Below are 11,597 nucleotides of genomic sequence, written 5' to 3' on the forward strand. Positions count from 1 at the left end.
TTATTGGACTTTCACAAATAGGACCACAACTATGCAGTTATATGTGTGAATATGATAGGAGAAAACTGAATGTAAACTTTGCTGTAAAATGAACAACTAGCTTTTTATCTTTCTTTGTCTCTTAAAAAAGAAAGAACCCACCTAGTTATAAAGCTGGGTCCACATACCTAGCAAAATATATTTTTCTTCTATGACAGAAGTAAAAACGAAATAAAATAATAAAATGTCAGTCATCACTCCACAGATTAGATAAATAGGGTGAGATTTTCAAAAGAATCCAAGTGATTTAGGACTAATTTACCATTACTTTTAATGGGAATTGTGTTCCTAAATCACTTGGTCGCTTGAGAAAGCCTCACCCATAATTTGGTAGTCCCCAAATCTGCACGTCTCCTCTCTGATACTTTTATTGAGCGGGAAAGGTAATTTCGCCAATCCTTTTTCTTCTGGCATTTAGTATATTTTGTATTGTGAGAGGTGGAAAACACTGTTTACAACTAGTGGCTTTGGGGATCTGATAGCCATGGCACTATCACTCTGATGCTATGTTCCCTTTTCTCATGTATCAAAGACCCTGCACCGCAGAATGTAGAGTTAAATTTCACCTTTTGACAAGTATTCTTATTCACTTAACTAAAACTTCAGACTTCTTTCCAATACAACTCTTCAGATCATTGTGTTTTTGACAGGAAAGAAAAAGAGCTGGTTAGGCAAAGTATTTGAATACTTATTTTTGCACTTAGTGATTTGTAAGGCTGGAACTTTTTAAAAAAAAACTTGTAAAAGCATAGGTCATGAAAGCATTTATAATGATTAAAAAATATTTATATGCAATGTTGTAACCAGAGCAGTCCCAGAATATTAGACAGACAATGTAGGTGAAGTAATACCTTTTATTGGACCAGTCTCTGTTGGTGAGAGAGAGAAGCTTTTGAGCTTACACAGAGTTCTTTTTTTCAGGACTGGGAAATGTACTCCAGAGTGTCACTGCTAAAAACAAGGGGGAACAGATTGCTTAGCATAAGTAATTAGCACATATTTCAAGGGACCATTCAAGGTGAAATGGCCTTTTAACATTAACATTAAAAAAAAATCTGAAAGACTTTCAAGCCTCAAGGAAATGTAGTTAAAGAATTTAGGATATAGCTTTTATTTGATAAAAGAAACTTGTCTTTATTTGTGATTGTTTACTGTGTTATGTGAGGCAATCAAAGACTACAGTGGAAGAGTAAAGCCGGGCTTCATCTCAGATAAACAGTTCCTCCTACAGGCAATATTTGATTATGTGCATAATCATTAAATAACTAATAAATGTCAGATATTAGCAAACATCTGTATAGTCAACAGCCATCAAAAGGGAGAAAAGATGATAGCTACTGTGTATATCAAATGTAATAAAGTTAATGGATCGTTAAACTCCCATTAATGTTTTTAATGCTGCCCTCCCTCTCAGAGCAGCCTCAGAGATGGGGGAGACTGTTTGGACCAGCAGGAGAAAGAATGTCTTTGGGCCAATTTAAGGATTTCCTCTCCTCCTTTTGGGTGCGCAATCTCCTCATCAGCTTGGGGAGATGAAATGATTGGCTGAATAGAATGGTGCAGTGGAAGCCTGTGCCCCCTGCGGAGGGAGGGTTTATAAGCCCTTCCCACAACAGAATGATGCCTTTGGATAGGGGGAAGAAAAGCACCTGCCATCTCCTTCATGGGATGAGAGTAGGACTGAGTTTTGGGACCTTGCTGAGGGCATCATACTAGTTGCTTTGGAGGGTCTGAGAAGGAATTTTCCCTCACTGTCAATAATCCTGGGTAGCATGGGAGGTTTTCATCTTCCTCTCAGCAGCTCAGAGATCCCCTGGGTAGGTTGGGTCACAATGTGTTCATGTTGTCACACCCTGGCAGGTACCCAGTATGACAGATATGGAAATTTCCTGCAATATCATTGAAAGACTTTATTGTATTAAGTTTGTGGGAGCCAGGATTGTATGTAGCCTCTGTAGGGGGAGAGGTGAGCGATATTGCAACATCATGCAGTATCTTTGTAGTCCACAGTTTTAAATGCTGGTTTATGTATGATTGTGTTCCCTATGCTATGGGGGAGGCTGCCCCAGGCCCTCTGGGCACTAAAACAGTGGGTGGTGATTAAGGCAAATCAGCCAGGTTGTAAATGGCCCCAAAAAGAGGCACCACTCTCCGGGAAGGCTAAAATATACTGATTCAAACTGGGTTCTCCAGAGACCAATGGACAAAGGACTTTTAAATAAGGAGTTTAAACGGACTCAGGACCTTCTTTCTGATCCAGCACCTTATGTCCAATCGTTGCTGGGAAGGATTGAATGGACTGGACCTACTAGGGCCCATAAGACAGATGAGTGGCTTCTGGAAAGCTTTTAGCATGTGTATAAGAGTGCTATTGTTTGTATACGTTCCCTCAGTAATGTTTTTACCTTAAGAATAAAAGTGCTTGCTTAAAAAGAGCTATTTGGTAATTGTAAGCAATTAAGGTGTTCATTACCTTCAGAGAGAAAGCAAAGCACAGATGCTAGCTTGCTGGGGAACTCACAGCATAGGCAGGGAGTTATGCTACCTTGAAAATCTCTGTCAGGAGGCAGAGAGATGTGGGGCACTTCCCAAGAGAAGTGACATCTGGGAGCTGGAAGCTTAAAAGTTGGTTCCTTTGGTGGACCACAGAGAGGGAATACAGGTGCATTTTCCCTGAAACTCTGACACCCAGTGCAGATAATCATTCAGTAGGACATCTGGTTTCCTGGTGAAGTGGAATTGGAAGCAGGATTGGGGAGAGCATCCCCTAAAAAAGGTGGGAAATGGCGTATGGGCGCCTAAAATCTGGTATGGTAAGGAAACCATCCCTTTTCCCCAGCCCCTTACCCTTTCCATGATGAGAGGGGGATGGGCTCCCAGCAATGGTGCTGGGACTAGATTAAAGGCGTGGAGGGGATGCTAAAGGCAGTTCTCCTTCACGGTGATATGGGTGACAGACAGAAGGATGACATGCACTGGGTGAGGTATTGCCAGAGAGTCTCCTACATTTAGTAAGTTAATAAAGTTGCAGCCTAAATAAAGCATAGTCCTGCTGTCTTGTCTTCCTGTGGGGTATGTGCTAAAAAAGCCTGGCATGCTATCCACCATTCTCATGTCAGTCACTTTTGAGACTCTGGCTTTGCCAGGATGTGTGCATATTAATGTGTTTCTAAAGGATTGTGTGTAGACATTATAATAGTTATTTAATTTTATACACATATTGCATTTAGGTATAATATTGCCCCTCAAAAAATTAGCCAGCATATAACTTTTAAGGGTTCTCTATTAGGGTTATTACGTGTGTGTACAATAGAGCTGAGTCAGATTACAAAAGAGAACAGAGAAAGAGACCACTCACCCAATACATTCCTGTATTTCAAGGAAGGCAGAACAAACAGACCAAAATATTGCTCTTCTCTCTCTGCCCTCCCCCTTCCCAACAGAGTATTTGTGTTTTCTCAGGCTTACAGCAATATTTCATGAAGACCTATTTACAAATGCCACTCTTTTCTGGTCAATGTTTTTCAAACCTCCTTTATGACCATTTCACTGGCTGATTCATCTTGGCTCCTCAGTTCTAAGTGATAAACATTTGCAGTAGTTGCTATCTCCTGACTAGACAAGGGTCCAGCAAGGTTTGTTTTGCCAGAATGCATATTCTTGGAGAGCTCATTATTGTTCTGCTACTCATAGCAGCAGCTCTTGGCCATTACATGATTGAAATCTGTACCTAGTAAATGGCTGATCAGCTGCAGCTGATCTCCCTTCATCTCAGTTAGCACTAAGTGGAATAAACCAACACAGCAGGAGTAAATGAACCATGGCAAAATTGATCTTAACCTCCACCCTTTTGATTTAGCAGTCATGCACTAGTTCAAGAGACAAGATTGTTTCTGTCAGCTTCACCAGGTTTTCTAATAGAATTTGACAGAGATAATGTATCTTAACATAACAGACTGAATTATCACAATTAGGAAAAGTGGATATTGGTCTAACTTGCTTTCCTAACTTGCTTGCCTGCTGCTTTTTCAATTTCCCTTGGATTTAAATTCAAGCAACCACTGCCTGAGATATGAAATTGTTCTAATTCATAGTTCTGGAGTTCCCCTATCCCAAAAACCAACCATTTAACACCAGCATAGCACCTTGTCCCATTTCCAGGAAAAAGCAGGGGAGAGAAAATGGACCTCTGAGGAAATATACAGAGCTACTGATATTTAATTTTTCCAAGCTAATATACAGGGCCAGATTCTCATTTACAGTGCCAGCTCCTCTACACTACTCTGGCAGTATAAAAGGGTGTGTTATGGGGTGTAGTCCCCACACCAGCCTTGGAGGAGTTGAATTAAGCCAAGTGGGTCCAATCCCCCAGTAAATGGGGGGGGGGGTTAGGCTTTGTGCAAGGCACTAATTAGGAGGAAGCTCACCTGTGAGGGAACAGGCATGGCTTCTATAAAGCCAGGAGGCTGGCACCAGAGGGAGAGGAAAAGCTTTCAGTGTCCTTTCCTGAAGTAAGGGAGAAGGAAGAGGGGGAGGCACCTATGAGGATGGGTTTATCTAGTAGAGAGGGGTCTGATTAGGAGGGCTGGAGAACGAAAAGCATAGAGAAGCATAATAGGAAGTATGGGGGATGAGAGCAGTAAGGTAGATATAGGTGCAGACCTTAAATGCTTGCTGTAGGGCCCTAGACTGGAACCTACAATAGAGGGAAGGCCTGGGTTCCCCTATTATCCACTGCAGAGTGGTATGGCTGGAGGCAGTGAACAGGAAGACTGCCTGCTGTCACCATAGATAGCTGAGTCACAAAGCAGCTATATGGCTATCATGTAAGCAGGAGGAGAGGCAGTGCTGGTTAAAGAGAAGACAGAGGATGCTGAACTGGGTGGAGCTAATCCCCAGAATAACCAGAAGGTAACAACACCCAATAGTAAGTGACAGGGCTTAAAAGTGAGTGTAATTGCAATTTTGCAGAAAAGTTAGTGTATGAGATGAGCATTTGGCATCAGTCCTTAACTCTGTCATGTGCATACATTTCAGCAGTGATATCACATGTTACTTCTAACATATGGAAGCAGAGTTGGGTATTTGGGCATTTTAGTCAACATTTATAGAGATACAAACCTGGATGCCTAACTTTAGGCGTCCAAATCTGTAATCTAAAAAGGCATCAGTATTACTGTTTTGTTGTCAGGGCTCCAACTCCTGAATGCCAGACCAGTCTAGCTGGGCCATGAAAAAGAAAATGTAATGCCCAAATCTTAACCTTTCTGTATGTGAAATTTAATGAAAGCTACACTGTTGCTCATATAATCTCTCCCCCCTTCAAATGATACCCTCTCAGCTCAGAATCATACTGAGATAATGCCCTGCCTGAAGAACACAGGAAAAGAAATTCCCATATTGGAGAGTCTCTTTCTTCAGTCTTTTTTTTACTTTGATTTAGCATGCAATAGAGAGAGCTTTCTTGGAATCTTCGAGTGTGTGAAGCTTCTGGGAAAGGAGATTAAGTCTTGGCCTCTGGTATCTAGCACTTCTGAGACAGAGCTGGCAATATGCCTCACTGAGCCATTATTCTGCACACATGAGACTCTAGTAAGTCGTAGAAGTACAACATTATCAGATTTTCTCCATCCTGCAAACCTAGCTACAGTGTCTCTCCTATTTCCATCCAGCAATACAGTTTTTCTGTAAGACCCTTCAGCAGTGCTCTGCACATGACATTTGAAAACATGCCAATAGCCCCTCAAAAATGTAGAGAGGCTAGTATTTTATAAACAGCCTACCTAGTACTTGAAATCATCTCTATTTGCTGTGACCAGATTCCCAGGGGGAGCCAACTGAGATCACTCAATCATGGTGAACTGCAACAAATGGGGCAGACAATCCCCAAAGCTGGTGGATATTCCAATACTTAGATTTACCAAGTCAACACAAAACAGCTTCTAAATTACCTCATTGGTTACCCAGAAGCCAACAACGCAGTTCCCTTAAAGTAACCCAGCCTCAGGCCTCCACCTAGACACCCAAATGATGATTACTGAAAATCGTATTCTTCTTATAAAAAAATTCTATCACTCCCAAAGGAATGGATACATTACCTCCCAGATAATGAATATTCCATATCTTACCCAAATACAGGCTTACAGCCAATTCTTATTAACAAAACTAAAATTTATTAAAAAAAGAAAAGAGAGCGGGAGTTGGTTAAAAGATCAGGATATGTACAGACACGAGTTCAATTCTTGAGGTTCAGATTCATAGCAGAGATGGTGAGCTTTGTAGTTGCGAAGAGTTCTTTTAGAATTTAGTCCATAGGTTACAGTCCAATGTCCAATATCATATTCAGGGTGTTCCAGTTTAGGACTGGGATCTCAATCTTGTGACTCAAACTTCCCCTGATGAAGCTTAAGCAGATCTGAGATGACAGGATCAGAACCCACTGGTTTTCTAGCAGCCACATGACCATACAGTCCTGAGCGAACAATAGGCTTTTGATGTAACCTTCTGTTTCCTAAACCTCACCAGTAATTAACTACATGGATTAACATAAAATAATCTATCCATTAAGCAGTTCATCATAAACTTTAAAGAGACATATAGACAATGGCATTACTGCACCCAAGATTAATCTAAATGTTAATATTCCCTTTTGATCTTTGAATCAATAGCTGTCTGTTTATTCATAAATGTTAGCCATGTACACACATACAATTAGTATTACTTCTAACAACATAGGTTTGCATTTCAAAGTTCTAGCCCAGGGGTTAGCAACCTCTGGCACGCGGCTCGCCAGGGTAAGCACCCTAGTGGGCCGGACAAGTTTGTTTACCTGCTGCCTCCGCAGGTTTGTCTGATCGCAGCTCCCACTGGCTGCGGTTCACTGCTCTGGGCCAATGGGGGTGGCAGGAAGCCGCGGCCAGCACATCCCTCAGCCCGCATTGGCCTGGAGCAGCGAACCGCGGCCAGTGGGAGCCACGATCGGCCAAACCTGTGAAGCCGGCAGGTAAACAAACTGGCCCAGCCCACCAGGGTGCTTACCCTGGAAGGCTGTGTGCCAGAGGTTGCCAACCCCTGTTCTAGACTATTTACCAGGGAATGGTCCTAATTACCATTTCTAACAAGTCTCTACAGGTTAACTCTGGGTTAATTAGCCTGCAGGATGCTTAACCCTTTGTGGCATTGTGTTACACTTTGTATAAGATTTGTTGCAATTATATAACAGTGGTAGCAATAACTATTTGCATGGTCATATTTTAATTAGACAATGTCACACTTGCTATTATTTATAGTGCCTTATACAGAAGTTTCTTTAATTATTCCTTTTTTATCTTGATGCAATACTTATTAGTGCAGATCTGCAATATCCCATATAAAAATAAAATGTTTCCATCACTTGACTTTAGTGTTAATTTATCAGATAGTATTTTATTAGTATTTAGTTCCCTTAGTATTGCAATTGTACACTTTTTAGTAATGTACTTCCTACATCTAAGCTTGCTATAGTAACCTGTGAAATTGCTGGCATGTATTGTGAATAAACCGGTGTTGAAAAAGCCACTCGCCTATGGTGGGTTTAATAATTTTCCCATGTGAGTGGCATTAGCTGCTGCAAAATGTAAGCTTTTATGTTGTTTAAAAAAAAATTGTTGTGACTACAACCTTCCAAATATGAGCCTAGTGTAACCTATATAGTGGTGTCTGATGGACAGTTCCAGGGTTGCTGCTTGTGCTCAGAGCTTTCCAAAGTTGCAAAAGAATGAAAACCAACTGCTTTTATTTTAGTGTTTGTGGGTGCTATTCAGAATCTTGTGAACAGCGGTGAAACTAATAAAAGCCAAGTTAATTTCACTCTGCTGTCTGGGGACAGTTCTGAACAGCAGTTCTAGAGACTCCAGTGAAGGAATAGGGATGGGTAATAGAGTAGTGGAGATATTCACTCACAGCTGCCAAAGGAGAGGTAGACACTGTGTGCATTAACCTTTGTAACCCTGACCCAGGCTGGATGATTGGGACCAGAAAATAAAGTCTAGTGTCTTCCTAACACCCCTGTGCATCACATCTTTATTACAGAGGGTGAGCTATTCCTAGACTTTTTAAAAGTCAGTCCATTACATCTCTTTGTACCTTTGAATGCTCATGTATCTTTGAATGCTGAATAGTTGCTATATTTTCGCTGTATTGAAATATACACATATACTAAAACTTATGGTATCGCTCTGAAGGCACCCCTGCTTTACTGCTGTATAAATATGTGTCTACTCACAACATCCATTACCCGCAACTGGTATTAATAGACCTTCCAAAAGTTTTGCTGGAAAAAATTACAAGGTCTCCTGGATTTTAATTAACTAAAAGAGCAAGCGGGACTCAGAATTAGGTTCTAAAATGGATCCGGGGCAAAACGTGAATAAGATGAATGACAAGGTTGCCTAATACCGCAAGCTGTCATCATGTACAGCTTCTGTAGAGTATTTATGGTCTCTTGGTAAGCTAGAAAAAATACACTAAACCTAATGGAGGCATGAAGAAAAAGGGCTAATGGGGCCATATCCTGAAACACATTAATATGATTAGTATGATAATGTTTAATCTTGACTAGGAAGTGAAGGGATCAAAGTGTGGTGTGACATTAGAATGGAATTTGTGATCTAGCTTTCATACTCAAGTAAAAAATCAAGGGTGATTGGGCTTCAGGATTTATTTCAGATTCTGTCATCTTAAAAGAGACAAAGCATGGAGAGTCAGTCATTAGATGTGGATTCCATTCCAGGCTCTGGAAAATTACTCTTAAGCCTATAAAAAACCTCAGGAAATATCTGCCCTCACATTGCGAGACACTGGATAACCCAGACAGACCCAGAGTCTGTTCCAATATAGCATTTACTGTGTTTTTCCTGCACTTTTTCTCCAGGCTACACTGCCAGGTGTGCACTGGCTATTTCCAGGTGCATCTTCTTCCAAGTTTAATTACACTGAAATATGAATTGCCTCCCATCCTTCCATCTCCTTGCTATCCTGCAATTTGTTAAACCACCTAGGAGAGTGAGACCTTCAATGATAACTGTAAAACAATAAGACATTCACATATAAGCGTAACTGCTCTTTCCTGCCAGCTCTTATTGCCTCCCTGAGCAATAAAATGAGGTGCAGAAATAGCACAAAGGAAGTTTCCATTCAAGGCACAGAGGTTATATGGAAGTCTGGTGCCTCAGACCTCTTGATGCTCTTGGTTTTAGGTTTATGTAAGTGTTTGCCTAAAACTTCAATAAAACTCATTTACTACAATATTTCCTAGGCTTAACTAATAGTTTAATTTTGAATTTATTCTTGGCTCTTCCAGATCTGTTCCCCAACCTCACTCCAGTTCGACTCAGTCATCTGCCTTATCCACATGCATTCTTCTCATCTAATCTATTGTAGCCTAAATACTTGAAGCTGCACTTTGTACAACCACAATTCCTGAAGCGCAACTACAAATAGGAGTGCATCTTTGAAAATCTAGGCCTGTGTGTCCCTCCCATCTACTCTGAGTCTACCTCATCCAGTCACCCCACTACTCGTGATTTATGTTAGAACATATAGAATTAAGATAGACCGCAATCCAAAGCACTGATAATCTTCTTAGCATATGCACTACATGCCTTCTCTAGCCCAATCTGACTATATGTGACTTTTGCCTGAGGAAGGACTAAGCTATGATGGAGAGATTCTGCTCTAGTTGCCCTCAGATGTGCTGGAGAAGATGTCCAGAAACGACATAGTCAATGGGGTCTCCAGGAAGAATTCTGGCTGAGTCATCCATAATCCCCCTAGAGGGAGTATGGCACTCCTCTACCAGCCAACAGAACTGGTTATTGGAAAGTCAGGGGCACAACTATAGCCCCACATTCTTCCCTCCTGATCAGTATTTAGACAGATGAAAACAGTGATACCAATGGGGAGTAAGGCTTCTGTTGCTCAATGGATTCTGACCAGCTCCTGAGCAGGGGCATCGCCTTTAGCGCACACCTGATATGAGATGGTCAGAATCTGGCTTTGAGTAAAGAAGCTAACGGGACACTGACATTATTGAGACTACTCTCTTAAGTCAGGGCTGCAGATCAAGCAACTAGTAAGGTCTTAGTTTCAGGAGCAGTATTGTCTGAGGAAGGAGAATTAGGTGATGGTCCAATGTGCTTTCGGCTTTGGATAATACAGAGGTAAATTGAGATCAAATGAATCTATGAGAAACCAATTTACTCCAGTAGTGGAACTATTCTGCACTGCTGAGGAGAGTGGAGGTTGTTTATTTGCTGGCAAACTTGTATAATAAGGTTGCCGTAAGTCACTTTAACTCTTTTTTGGTGTAATTGATCTAAAGTAAATACGGGAGCCCCTGATATTTTTGGTCTGGGGGACTTTTTGTTTGGTTATTGAGGTGTTTTGGTTTTGTTTCACCTCTCCCGTGCCAAAACAGTAGCGGTGTGATTTGAATAGTGAGTTACGTGATAGCTAGGGTTTGCTTAATGGACCTGGGAAAGAATAGGAAGAGAAGACTGCAAGGGCTACTGGCAAAAGATTTGTTGTTTTCTAATGCTGGGGTCAGGTTGAAAGAGTCTGGGGAACAGTGCCTGCTTTATTGGTAACCTTTATTGCTGGAAGTGCTAGAAATTGGGGAAGGCAGAGTATAGAATCATAGAATATCAGGGTTGGAAGGGACCTCAGGAGGTCATCTAGTCCAACCCCCTGCTCAAAGCAGGACTAGACCTCAGTCAGATTTTGCCCCAGATCCCTAAATGGCCCCCTCAAGGGCTGAACTCACAACCCCGAGTTTAAGCAGGCTAATGCTCAAACCACTGAGCTATCCCTCCCCAATCATCTATGTGTTAGTTAGTTTGCTTGGAAAATTGCGAGGGACAGACTGTGTGGACATATCCAAGCCTGGATTTTTACTGGACATATTTGCTGCTTTGCCTTGGGTATTGTTTGTCTAGTATTAGTTCTCTATCCCTGCTCCCACCTTTCACTGCTTTTTCTTCAATGAATAACATTAATCATAAAGGTTTTGGATTTCATTTGGCTTTGCTTGTGGTATAATTATTATACATGGCTAATTTAACAATTAGCCATTACGCATTTTATAAAAGCTAGATATTATTTAAGGGTCTGCTCCCATTGAAACCAATAGTAAACTCTCATGGAACTGACCGGAACAGGAGTGAGTCCTAAAATAACCTGTCCTTTTAAAAAGGGGTAGGAAGAGAACCCACATTTAGCACCTTTTTGCTGACAATAACGGATTAATTACATTTGGGCTTTCATGTTCAGCCAGTCAGTACAATGATAAAACAGACCTGAGCCTTCCATGGGATCCTTACCCCTGCATCCCTGGGTAAGTCAGTAGCTGCCAGCTACGCATCACTGAGGATAAAACATGGCCAGCAGTGAGGATGAAAAGCTGGGGTGGAGTCATATTTACCATATCACAGGCAATACAGTAAGGGTTATAAAAAGCAAACTTCATCAATAATTCAACGCCTGAGCAGATTCGCCTCAGCATCAGAAAGCTCCAGCAGGAG

The sequence above is a fragment of the Mauremys mutica genome, chromosome 1, assembly GCF_020497125.1.
Source record: "Mauremys mutica isolate MM-2020 ecotype Southern chromosome 1, ASM2049712v1, whole genome shotgun sequence".
Taxonomy (NCBI): domain Eukaryota; kingdom Metazoa; phylum Chordata; order Testudines; family Geoemydidae; genus Mauremys; species Mauremys mutica.